Source organism: Epargyreus clarus, unplaced genomic scaffold (genome assembly GCF_041222505.1).
Source record: "Epargyreus clarus isolate Ecla_fem2 unplaced genomic scaffold, WU_Ecla_fem_2.2 ptg000021l, whole genome shotgun sequence".
Lineage (NCBI taxonomy): Eukaryota > Metazoa > Arthropoda > Insecta > Lepidoptera > Hesperiidae > Epargyreus > Epargyreus clarus.
This window is the reverse complement of record NW_027332228.1, coordinates 2551709-2566139: the sequence shown is the minus strand read 5'-3', so window position 1 is coordinate 2566139 and position 14431 is coordinate 2551709. Positions and strand designations below refer to the sequence as shown.

The following is a 14431-nucleotide window of genomic DNA, read 5'->3' as shown; positions in this document are numbered from 1 at the left end:
GTGACGTCATCGACACATCGCTCGATGCAACTTGAAAGAAAAACTGCTCACACGATTATTTTTCTATTTGTCTCACCAGTTTCATGTGCATCGCATGCACAGAGCAGAGGTAATATTCAGACTCGATGTTACGCTACTTCATAATCATTTTACTTACAGTCTACCAAAATTAGGGAATTTAGCGAATGAAATTAGTTAATGTGAAATTTAATTCCGCAGATCTGATGTGACCACACCTTACTAAACGTAGACCGTAAGTGTAGATGATATTTCAAAAGTAGAATTCTTTGTATTACGTCACCGCTGCCACTCCTTTTTTTAGTCCAAACCTATCTGGGAATGCTTCTAGATTTCTATACCGTCAGGTGGACTGTATGGTCGTTTGCCACTTCTACTACTTCAGTACTACGTAGTAATACTTCAGTAGATACTTATATCTAAGTATCTACTGAAGTATTATCAATCCACAGTGGTTCTTCAAACTTATTATGAATTTGTATTGCACAGCGCCTTTTTTATTTACCGTTTACCAAACATATTGTTACGCCACGTGAATAAGGTGAAACAATAAAAACAGTGTTATATTCGAAATGGATTAAGGTTATTGGTTTTTCCAGCAAACATAAATTATGTCTGTTAGTTAAGTGGTTTTTGCTTTTTCAAAGGATTAGTGTTAGGTACGGAGCGCATTTTTCAGTTTTCCTACTGATATTTGGACATAGGGTAACCTTTATTACAGTTTTCTGGAATACTTCTAGTCTAGTATAACTATTTTTTTTATTAATAGATAAATTACGTGTTAAAATCTATTTTTAGAAACAGTTCGTATCTATGCAACGGATGAAAAATCTCGAATTAAGTTCATACTTACCTATTAGCTGATTAAATAAAAACGGTGCCATGCCGTGTAATTTATATAATCGATTTATAAAAAAACGATTAATATTACTGTAAAAAGTGCAGATTTCGCGGCGGCATCATTCCAGTCGAACTATGCACGTTCTACAACCTTTTTCATGCACATTCTGTCGTCTTTCTGCATATAATTCTGTAGTTTCAATCCTATTACATTCCATATTTAATGGATTCATAATAATATTTGCGGATGATTCAACGTGGAATTCGCATTATTTATTCAAGTGTGTCGCCACGTGCATCGCTTACTTAATCGTCGGTCACGTGCCGTCGAAAATGCATGCGCGACGTTATCGTGAAATTCACTTATCTTGGTTTGATGGATGACCAGTCTTTATGGATTAATACTTGTTTTTCTACAGTTAAATAAGAAAAGAAAGAAAGATAGAAAGAAAGTTTTTTAATAGTAAAACTGTTATAAATTGTTGATTGATTTTATGGTTATTGATTTGTGTAGGTACTGCTTATTTATTATGAGTACTTATATTTTCTTAATTAGTTATCTGTTTAAACAAATATTTATAAATGGAGCGACTGAATCTAATTTTTGAATACCCGTCGTTATCTTGTGGATTTTAGATTTATTGTAATAACCAACAGCTCTCTTGATTAAGTGGTATGAATATAAACACATGTGTTACTTCTGCAGTTCGCAGACAAATATGCCTGTGCAAAAGGGTATTTGCTATATTGCCAGAACACAGTACTTTTGCTGCTAGATCAGACAAAGTTGTGGCGATGATTCCGCCGTAGTCGAACCATGAAAAGTTCCTTGAAAGTTATCCGGTAATAATTAGTAATTACTACATGTTTTTCGCTTTCTACATAATAGTCCCATCCCATAATTCCTTTTATCAAAATAACTCAAACCAACAAACTGACAAAAATTAACACTGGTTTACATTTATATCTAAGTTTTATTCACTATCGAACCATTTAACCTATCAACAGTCACGTTGCATCGTCCCAATCGCACTGATAAAATTCGTGGAAATTTGACGTTTTAGTTTACAAAATAAACATAAATAAGAAATCATGCGCTTGATATAAAACATAATTTATTTTTAACTGCGATATTTTTTTGAAATATAGTATTTAGTGATATAAAACTGCGGATCGCAAATGGGATTGCAAAGGCCCATGGACGGCAGTAACCATTTACCACAAGGTTAAAAACATACTCATTTGATACCATGATTTCTTAAAAAATTTAAACTACGGAATTTCCTTTTTTAACCGGCATAAATTTATCTTTGTGGCCTGGGACACGCATGATAAATTAAATATATGTAATCACTTATACAATAAAATAGTTGCATAAATTTGATTTATTGTTATGTCATATCATCATAAACAAAACTGAAGGGACTTCAAAAAGGTCGCGTTACTGTAGACAGGTTTAGGTAAGGTTCAACTGCGACGAAAAAGGTCAAGTTACTAAAGGTCACTTGACACGAGACACTGCCGTTGATAACACTTAATATGGGGTCATTCAAGTTATGTTTACAAGTTTTGCACCAGACATCTGACTAATAAGTAAGTAATAAAATGCAGACCAGTTGAAGATAAATGCCTTCAGAAGGTACCCGACAACGTGAGTGCGACGCCTGGTTATGTGGGATTTTTACCGCACTAAAACTCTTGTCTTCTCTTTCACAACTCTTTCATATACAAATCTTTGGAAAAGCTGTTATTTAGTCAAATGAGGTGTGGCGTTGGTGCCTTTAGAATCGAACCTTCAATAAAGGAGAAAACTTCGTATGAATCATAAAAAATCTGTATAAAATAACTACAGCCGAACAATACCTCTTTTTTGTCGAAGTCGGTAAAAATATATATTTTTTTGTTTTTTTTTTCTTTCCTCAATAATTGCTCTGTGCCCAAAGGTCATCGGTCGTGTTGTGGTCGGAAACGGCATTATATATTTAATTTCCAACACGTGAATTTCCATAATTGCAAGTAATAATTAATTACTTATTAAGTACCTATATTACATTACTAATATGCATTTACGTCACGTGAATCACGTTCAAATATAATATAGGTATTGTGTTCTCTTTGAAGTCTAGACATATCTGTCTGACTGAGGGACAATGCACAAGATGGGTCTATAATCTACGTAGAACTGTTATCACTTTTTTTTTTGTGTGCGAGGGGGAAACCTTCAAAAGGTACCCGGCGACGTGGGAGCGACGCCGGGTTATGTGGGATTTTTACCGCACTAAAACCCCCCCGGTGGCCGTCCTCGGCGCTTGGTGGAGAACTCCGGGATCTCCGATGGAACACAACCGGAGTCGTCCGAACGCGATGCCCCAATCGGGCTCTTCCCTGGGGGAGCAGTTTACGCTCCTCCCACACACCTAGTGTTTACAACGGTATGCGGCCACACACACCGTCGTCCTTCCCGGGGTTACTTTCTGAACGGTTAGAGCTCCCACTCTTGCCGCCCGCAACCCCAGAAGCTCCCTTTTAGTCACCTCTTACGACAGGCAGGGGATACCGTAGCCCTATTCTAGTCCCGAGACTACAGGGACAAGAACTGTTATCACCTAACAATCACATAATATACAGTGCAGATGAGTACTAAAAAGATTTACATAATCGATCCCTTATAAGTATCGGTATGTATTCAGAAATTGTCGATGTTTCGTAAAAAAATAAAATAGTTTATACTCAAAACCATATTTTCAATAATGAGTATAGCTGTAACAGATAGATATAATATAGTCACACTACAATCATTCAACGATCATCTTCATACTTCGGATAGGTATTTAGCGATTCATATAACATTTAATTAGAGACATGTTCGCTAATTAAGAAAACAACACGTGATAGTAGTTGCATTAATGTTAGCTCATGAGTCAAGTGGTTCCCTCGCACGTGGTGGTGGTCTAAGGTGGTAGAACCCTTTGTGGTTCGACTCCGGCGGCACCACCGCCACACCTATTTCTACCTAATAACAGCAGTGTTAAGCGCTGCTGTGTTCCGGTTTGAAGGGTGTGGTAAGGGAGACAGACTTTTCCGAGGCGTTCCAGCTTAGTCCTCAGGGGTAGCGGCGCATCTGTGGCCGACCTCAGGTAGGAATATCTAATCCTATCTGGGGTTGATTACAGATGTCTATGGGCGGCAGTAGCCACTTACCATCAGGTGGACTGCATGCTCGTCTGCTACTCTTATATTATAAAAAAAAAAAAAAAAACGTGGATCGTGGTTATCGGATCCCATGCGAACGAAGCACTATGCAATGCAGTTATGCACGAGTTTGTAGTATATGCATTTCTTATCTCAGCTTAATTTCTATAACGTGTCGCGATAATTATATTTACGTATTATTTCTCTGAAAATAGACATTATTTAGATAAGGAATAGATATGGAAACTAAAATTAGTCTGTATCTACTTAAAGATTTTCCAACATTAGCGACGAAAAGGTCTTATATATTTGCAGGTAATGTACAAACATAAAAAACTTGATTTTTTATATCATTTTAAAACAAATAGAAGAAAACTTTTACACAGCCTTTTTAAATTTGGTTTTAATAATATTGTTTATTAATAATTACAGGAAATTAAAAAGTTTAGTCGATTTTACTTTTGTGTCCATCAAGTTATTTTTTCAATTATAATACGGTAATACTAAATTTCGAACGGGATTGAATTTGAAATACGACAATGGACTGTTTTAATACACCCTTGCGTCACTACTGACTACCCCTAAATCGTAGTTGAATCACCTCATATAAGGGAGACACATTACCACACATTTCAAACCAGAACACATGAGCAATTAACATTTATAATGCAGGATATATAAAAAAGTATAGTTATCGCCAAACTGCTAGTCCGCTCTGAAGTTATTGCGAGCAAGTCATACAATTTGCTATGGCGACGCGATTCATTTCTATATTTAGAGCGGACTAGCAGTTTTATGCGGACTATAGCTCACTAAGTATTTACTTTACCCATGACCTACCACAATCGTAAGTCGCGTGCTATAATTAGCTTAAGCGATCTGTGTCTAAGACGACAGGCACGTTGCAAGCCTACTTGCGATTCTAATTAAGATTCCTGACGCTCTACGAATCGAATGACCCCCATCTCCTATGAGGACTCTTCTCAATGCCAAGTTACTTTGCGTAGTTCTTATGTACCTACCTACATCTTTCTATATCTCGAGTATCTTCGTATAGTTCTAATTACATGAAGCATGAAGTATGTATGTAGTGTTCATTATCATCATCAACCTATTACTGTCCCACTGCCAGGCACTAGTCTCCTCTCACAATGAGAGTTTTAGGCCATAGTCCACTTCGCTGGTCAAGTACGCATTGGTGAACTTCACATACCATTGAAAACTTATTTTTTTAAGGTTTCACAGGTATGCAGGTTTCCTTACGATGTTTTCCTTCACCGTTTAAGCAAGTGATAATTAATTTCTAATATGCAGATAATTTTGAAAAATCAGAGGTGCGTGTCTGGGCTTTGAACCTGGGACCCCTTAATCAAGAGGCCGAGTTTCTTAACCACTAGGCTATCATTGCTTTGTAGTGTTATAATAGTTACATTAATACACATGTATGAACTAATCCTCTTTTTGTGTATCTAATAATATAATTTATTCTAATGTCTAAGTTCCACGGTGTTAGTTTCTATAACTCCTATCCATTGTAAACCGTTAGCTATAGGTAAGTAAATATGTCTTGTTCTAGTTCTATACGTATTGTTTGCCGCCACTTTAGATTACATATTAAAAGTTGGCAAACGTGTTCATAAAGAGATGACGATCTAATGTTTATCAAATTATCTAAAACACTTATATAAAATAGGATTAAGTTTCTATCCGAAAATCTCGGCCTCTTAAAGTACTTTATCTAAATGTACCTAGATCTAAAATAAGAACAAGTTCTATCTACTTACATATTTATTTCGAATACTGAAACAGCCTTATTTTCTCCAGGACACGTAACTCAGTAATAACCTATTGCTTATACTTTACCCTATCTGCGGACATTACTTTTCTGATGGATTCTTCATTGATTTTCAACATTGAATATCGCTCTTCGTAGGAACCACTAGACATTATTTTTATTTTTTACAATTCACATACCTAATTACTAAACATGTCGAATGCAATTATGATATGCATATTATGACTTGGCCTGGCGTACTGCCGTGTAACTAGATTTCATTTCATTTCGTTAGCAGTTTTACAATCACGTGAAGATCAATATCGCCAGCTAACGCCGCACGTGTTCTGAACATTGACCTTATGTTCTCCCGGACTATACTGCTACATGTAGATTTGGCTAATTTGAGAGATAATATGGATATTTAGGATACTTAGAGTAGATTCTGCAGTAATACCATAAAAACCATTATGTTAGAACCGGTTTTGCTTGTGGTTGTGATAAAGCTCTTTTTGGGCAAACTATAACTTTTTGGTCTTTCAGCCTAATAGATTTTCATTATTATTTTTACCTTCATTGGATATCACAGCCAAAACTGTAAATAAACTGTTAACAAATTGTAGTAAATAAAGTGGGCGTTGCCAAATCGAGCTCATCAACTCATCCCCAGGCGACCTCACTTAGCAACATCTGATCGACAACTTAAACATAATAATACATGATGAACAGTTGGCACACTAGCACGATGACGCGATGCACTATAAAGTTATCACTTATCATTATGTCAAGACACTAAGCAAATTAAGCAAACAACGTTAATCTCCCCGACCTTGGTATACTCGGCATCCTACGCAAATCCCAATTAAATTCGTACATCCAATTTTCTTCGGAAAATATGGAAATGTTTTTCTTCCATCCGTCGCTATGTTCTATTAGGCTCTTAGATTATTATTAAGTATATTTAGGTATACAAAATCTATACATTATGCCTAGATATGTATACAAATAAATGTACGTAATTTAAGCGGACTATTTTAAAATCACTAAATATTCTAAAGTCATACGTATTATACAACACATTTGTTTGAAAATTTGTCGATCTGACCCGAGATCGTATTATGTGAAGAGAGAATGATAGTTTTTGTGTAAAAAAATTGACAGTCTCTTCTGCAGCTCTAAGAACTAACATTTGGTCTGTTTGCAAAATGGCCGCCATGATCATAGATAACGATCACGATCGTAGAGAACTAATCCATGATATTGATAATGCAAAGTTCGCCTATTAAACCCAAATATCCTTCACTGGAATTGCAAAAATACTCTATATCTTTTACAGTTCATTGTAATATCGTTAAACAATATTTAATGTTAGCCTTTAGTAATGAGCAAAACCTTCAGTCGCATACTTTCACGCAACATGACACATAGCAAGCAATTAGGAAATCCGGTACACATTCCAAATTAAAGTAACACTTCTGTTTAATTGAATGTCAGATATGGTAAAGCGAGATGTTAGGTAAATATTGCATCATGGGCTATTTGATGGAAAGTACCAAGTAGTAGTAGTAGTGCTAGTAGAAGTAGTAGTAAGAAGATAGTAAATGTCATTTGGACATTTGTGACATCAGAGCATTCGTGAATCCAAGCTGGAGAGCTTTGAGACATATTTTACAATATTTTTGAACATTCCTGGCATTGCATACTTCAGGAAAAAGTTTGTTATAGGTACATCGTGCATGCACATGGTAAAAAGGAATGATACACCGGATAATGTATGAGTAACCGCTTCGTATACAGTTGATGCTGATGAAATTCATCCAATGTGGTGCAATTGAGAAAGGGTTATGTGAGCATCAGATCATTCAGTTCACACGTAGACCAAAGCATGTAGAAAATACAGAGGGGGATTCCTTATGAGGTTTAGGGGGTCAAACTGGCAACTATCTTAGGGTCGCTGGCCATATGTACAGTGCACCTTTGTTAGAGTCAAACAAGTTAATTCTGAGGCGTCTATTGTAACATTAGTCTGTGAAGTAAACAACTTTTCCATGCTCCGGCGGGCCGGAGCCTTGACACTTAGTCACGTGGACATTATGCTAAGGAAGCGTGAGAAATCTTCATAAACACCCCGCGTACATTGTATGAGGTGAAAATTTCGAAATATGAACCGCGGAATATAAATAATACATTATCTGATCGAGTGTGTTCAATACATTCAGCACCCGCATTAAAAATGTAGAACACGACCACGTGAGAAAGCATGGAATTTTCCACTGCCTATTTACGAATATCATATTAATATTTTTGTTTATAAGATGGAATGGAATGGTTTAGACATTTATAAGATGTATTTGAAATTGACGCTATGGTTCTTGGTCATTTTTTTAAAAAACTGGGAAATTTTATGCAAATGTATAATAAGTGGTTATTTTACGCTTGCTTATTATGAATAAATCATGATTAATTCCGATTAATGTTGTTATTGACGCTCTAAAGATTTACTTGGAAAACCTTATTAAGTAGGTATGTCAGCCTCGACCACCTCGATCTGACTAAAGTACAGCGCTACACCGCTGTTGTCATCGAGAAACAAGTGTGGCAAATGGCAATATTTGTCACACAGTCAAACCACACGTCTTACCAACATGTGATTTAAATTATTTTTTGCTCGGATGATATTGCAGTAAGTTTTATGTTTTGGTAAAAATTTGAACAAAAAGTGAAAAGATGCGTACCTACCTTGTGCCATTCGCCTGTGTCATGCCATGTCAAATAGCCATATCAAATGGCCCTAAGAATACATCAGCGTACTTCTTGGTACTGACCAATATGACGTTGCACTCAAGTGTGATGTCGTCACGTCGTACACACGCATTATTCACGGCATGCGTCACACCGTGAAAGTTGCGATTGCGATGTCAGATGACGCGGCAGTCGATATTGTACCGCCAATACGACGCGCCGTCGACTTATGACAACAATTAACCTTGTAGCACGGTAGAAATATATACATCTTACGAGTATACTGTGCTTGTAGATTTGCGCAACTCAACTAGAGATGGCGCCATACATTTCTGAATCACGTTATCAAAGTTTTCTATACATCTTGTATACATGTTAACACGCTGCGGACTGAAACTAGTGAAGCATCGTCAGTTCTTAAGGCTATTTTCCTGCCCCAGGTGATTTCGCCTCCCACCTGTATGCGTGCAGGTTGCATCTTTTCGTTTCATAAGCACACTCGGACGGATAGCGAAGAGTCAATTATTTTTTTTTTTTTTGGTAATAGCACAAGCGTCAGTACTTTGTAGGCTGTTAGCCATGATTTCTGACACAAATTGTTAAGTTGTAGTCATTATTTATGACACAAATTGTTAAGTTGTAGGTACTCGTATTTATACGAGCTATAGCTCGCAACTTCGGCTGTGAATTTATTTAGATCTTACAACTTTTCAGTGTTTTCCTAGGATATCATCACTTTCTTTAAAATTGGGTGCTGATATATTAATTTCCTTTTTGTTAAAGTCCAAAATTTCAGAATTGCTTCCCTGGGATTCGAACTATGAACTCTTTAAAGTCGAAACTCATATCAATCAAATAATTAATATTCTCAATCTTCAGTAATCAACAAGTAAGCAGTATAGCCTTGCTCCTACTTAAAATAGAACAACACACCAAGTCTATACTAATGTTATAAAGAGGAAAACTTTGTTTGTTTGATTGTAATGAATAGGCTCAAAAAGTACTGGCCCGATTATAAAATTCTTTTACCATTCGAAAGCTACATTATCCACGAGTAACATAGGTTATATTTTATATAAAATATATTTGATAAATAAATTTTGAGGCGGTACAAAGTTTACCGGGTCAGCTAGTATTACATAAAGGTTTTGTACGTTATGTGTAAACTGTGATTAAGCTTTTATTTTCTTTATAAAAAAAATGATAAATTATCAATCTTATTCTGTCACTGTTATTAATCTATTTCTATCACTGTTACTCTTATGATAAAACAAAACGAAAACAGAATGAAACGACAAATAAGACTTCTTTATTATAATCACGGATAACTTGTTTTTCATTTAATCAGTAGCCTATCATAGACTTTATATGAAAGTTTTTTTTTCCCAGATGTTTTATGGTCCTTCAAGCCGGACACAACAGCTTGCACGCATCCAACTACATATTGTTATATGATTGCATCGATCCGAGCGAGCGTGGTCGCGCACGTGTGCGGTCACGTTGTCGCCCACGAGGCGATTGCGCAAACGAATGCCGCCGCCGTGACGTAACCGACAGTAAGGCGAGATAACCGCCACTGTCAGCCTACATAGGGGTGAAGGCTTGCTTCTGACAGGAGGGTTGGGTAATTGTTTGCTGATTTTATAATAGACCGGTAAGTTCCTAAGGTTTGTTTTGGTTACGCCTATACGAGGGCTGTGTTCTATTAATATGAGCAATGATGACCAAAACAATCACTAGGAGACCAGGATCACCCTAACGATAGAACGGATAGAAGAACGAAACAGCCCTGAGTAGGTCTAGAGAGGTAATAGACACTCGTGCCTTGGTATTATTATATTTTAAACCCTGGTTTCTGTATATCAGATAGGTGATAAGGTAAAGAGATAAGAAATATATGAGGAAGGAAAAATAAAAAAAAAAACAGTTATGATTACCGAGACGTGCGAATTTCCTGGAAAATAATGTTAGATATTAAACCTAGCACCTCTGAGTATTTATTACATGCCCTTAAAAATACTTACATGAAGTGAAGGTACTTGTCTAGCACAATAGCTCACACCTTTCTCATTCTGAGTCTACCCTAGGAGTATGATTATAATAAGTTGATAACGACGAGGAAAATTTCGAAAATAAATTATATTCATTCGTTTTTATAGCTTCCATGGTTTCCCACCACGTTAGGAGACACGTGTATTCTCTATGTACAATTAGCTTACCTTGAGACGAGTTTGTTCCAACAATTTCAATATTACGTTAATCCTCCTACCTTCTTTTCTTTCTCAATTATTAATTACTAGCTGTAACTCTATGTTGCCTGGGTTAAAATATCGCCCCCTATATTTGACTTTATCCCACACAAGGAATTCCTTTGTCGTAGATGCAATAGACAGATGAAGAAAAACCTAGCATAGAGGCCTGGATGGCTGGAAATTGACCTAAACCTCTATATTTCAAAATAGACTACAGATACAACAGCGATAAGTTGGTTATCAATCTCTAGATATCCTGAAATTCTGAGTGTTTACAGTTAAAACGGCTAACTGACTATAGTCTCAACAATTAGGCTGCAGGTCGGATTGATGTTCTTAATCTACCATCCATCATACTCTCCATGTACTCTAGCGGTATCAAATCATATGAAATTAAAATATTCAAAGAAAATAACCACCACATCTTCGCAGGGTGTTCCATTACAGACACAACGATCCTGTATATCGCGATTATATAAAAGGAACTGTTTTGTTAAATCTGAAAGATCCAAGCGATATCATATCGGTATAGTTCTGAGCAAAGCATTGGATTTGTGCCCGTGGAAATCTGGGAGGCCTTGACTCGGATTCGCGTTCATGTCTCAATGCCGCTGATCGTTATCAACACTTTCAGTTTCAGTGGCATCGGCAACTAACTCACTCACCAATATAGCCTTTATTTTATCCAAATACAAACTTGTACACAGTGACTAAACGCCTCGACAATCGCCATGTATACACGTACTACTAAATATACAATAATATACATAATACAGAGATCTGATCTGCCCTAAACACTTTTAAATCCAGTGGTTTTCTTATCCTTTTTAGAGATACGTATCCTTTAATTAATAAAATTGTCTAGTCAGGTTCCCAAAGACATCCAACAAATTAAGTCACATAAACAAGTTACAAATCAGGCTGTCATCAATTATTGAGGAAATCTTCTTAGGGAGAATTTCTTTAATCGACCAATGTGTGCCTGCATATCGATCCTCTAAGAATACTGACAATAGATTCTCCGAAGAGGTTCACATCAGTGACCACGCAATAACGTGCTACGTGTAACGACACGTGCCCACCTTGTTCAAAGCTCACACGTGTCACACCCGAGATGTCAGGACGATGACCACTAACACGACACCTGCCGTGTCAGGTGGTGCGTGCAGTGGGAAAATCCATTGATGTAATTAATTCATCGATTAATGCAGATACCTAATCGAATATATCGAAGTAATCGCTAGCGAACAAATCTATGGATGTAATAAAGTTGTCGTATACAAATTTTAGACAGAATTTCAGATACCCGTGTTTTAGTTTTCATCAGAGTTTTAAAATTATTTTGAATTGTAGAAATTACGAATATTAAATTAATTTTCTAAGGCCTTCTCTAATTTTAAGATATTCCTAAGATATTATGTTACTATGAAACAGATATTCTTGGATTCTAAATGATTACAATACAAAAAAGACTTATTTTTTGGTTGAGAAAATAAGAATCTAGTATTTATTGTTATGACTTGGTCGTTGGAGATTATTTTGTCCGTTATCCACTGAATTGCTAAAATTGCTATGGACAGCTAACAAGTAGTCCATTATAATATTTTATTATATTATTCACAGACATGTATATATTGTAATGTTACGTAACTTATAGAAGACTTAACAATTCTTGACATTTATATGACTGACATTTGATATATTAAGTATACGAAAATATTAATGAATTTTGTATGTGATAAAATTATTACCACGCAGAAGGGATAAAAATACTTCTAGAATATAAATAAAATTATTATAATTTATGAAACACATCTGTGGTTTTCCTTTATCAAAGTTTTTTCTCGTACATGAGGCTTATGGTAGGTGAGGAAGTAATTGTACCGAAGGTCAAGGAACAACGTAATCGTTGGAAGTTTCTATGAGGTTATGTCTGAAGGTTTTGACGTTTGTTTCATTTAAATATCAAATTTATATTAATATGACGTGAAGGCTTGGAAACATCAAGCACTACCCTCCTATTTAAAAAACAGAAGGCTTATGAAAAAAATGTTTATCTTTGAAAAAGATATTTAAGGCTATTTTTTCTAAAATATCAATAGACTCAAACCATAGAGAAAGTGTTACTCAAAAAACAAGGACCATGTTCAACGGTCCTTGAATTTTTCAATCAATATAACGCGCAATAATATATGTAAATAAACGCCCATGTTTCATTTTCATCGTTTTTTTATATCCATATCATATTTATAGGCAAAAGGTTGTAAATTCAGTACATACTACAAATTTGATAAATTATAATAAAAATATCAATATGATTTAGTATTCAGCTTATGTACAGTTGTAATAAAATTAGCACGCACTACGCCCCAGTTATACAATGCTTTTCGACATTGTTAAAAAAATGACGTAAGACAATGTCAACAAACGCTTAGTTTATTTTCTGAAGAAGACCCTCAAAGGATCTTTGAAGTGAAATAACTCGAAGTTCGAATCACGTTTTTCTCCATGCGAGGCTCTCTCCAGCGACTTGTTTCACTCACATCTCAGGAAAATATTTGTTGTCTCCCTTGCACTATTATAGGGCTTGACACGAAAACATCATAAGTCACGATAAAAATGGAATAAGATCATAATTTCTAATTATTTCAAGGTTTCAACTATCGTTTACATTTCCCAACGACCCCAACGTAGTTTAGTCAACTAACTCGTACGTAATCGTTATATATGTACCTAATCTATATAACATTTGTATCAATAAACTCCATCCACGACGCTTTAATAATGATTTTACACGTGTCTCGCGTGTAAAGAGACCATGAGTAATCGGCGTCCGCTACTAGACATCGACAGGAATATTTAAAAGCATTTAATTAATCGTATGTGAACAGGAAGGTAACTTACATGTGGCATTGATTACTTCAAATGAATTACATAGAACGACGTAAATAACAAGTAAATAAATATAAATTCCTATCACTGAGTTTTTTATGCGAAGAAGCAAATGGGCTTAAACTAGCTATGAATAGAACAGACGCCCTATCGGAGATCATATCTCAGAGGCATTCCTACACTTGAAGGTTAAACCTTATAGGTCTACCTCTACCTGTATACGTATCTATATTGTTACCATTACATACATGTCTAATCAAAACCCTAGAGCTTCCCTTATTAAAACAGATAAGACGAAAACGAGAAATTGTTTCTTTCATCCCTTCTCCTCCATAAAACATCTTGCGAAGCGGTGACAGGATTTCATCGTTCAAAATTTGAAAAAATAACAGCTTAGTTAAGACTGACACAAATATGCAAATAGATAACAAGTGGCAACTGTACAAATCAAAGCGATATAATAATATTTAAAAAAGAATCGGCCCCCACCCGGCACGTTTCACACCGCTGATATCAAAGTGTAAACAGCTATCATGCACATCGGATTAACACCCAAACTTTTCCATTCAACGTGAAAACAAACATCGTATTTCATATCAGATGTACCATATTATTGCTAGCCGTTCGCCCGATGATAATTTCATAAATTTAGTTATAGCTATGCAAAGTAGTTAAAGAACCGGATTATTATATACCTATTTAATGTTAAGTCACACCCACT

General features: G+C 35.7%; 2 protein-coding genes across 3 annotated transcripts in view; one reads left to right on the top strand and one right to left on the bottom strand.

The window, feature by feature from the left end:
* The window catches only part of LOC140751158 (cyclic GMP-AMP synthase-like receptor), an 80376-nt gene that overhangs the window by 25195 nt on the left and 40750 nt on the right, over positions 1-14431 (top strand). The window lies entirely within an intron of this gene.
* Positions 1-14431, bottom strand: part of cwo (transcription factor cwo) — a 36762-nt gene that overhangs the window by 17630 nt on the left and 4701 nt on the right. The window lies entirely within an intron of this gene.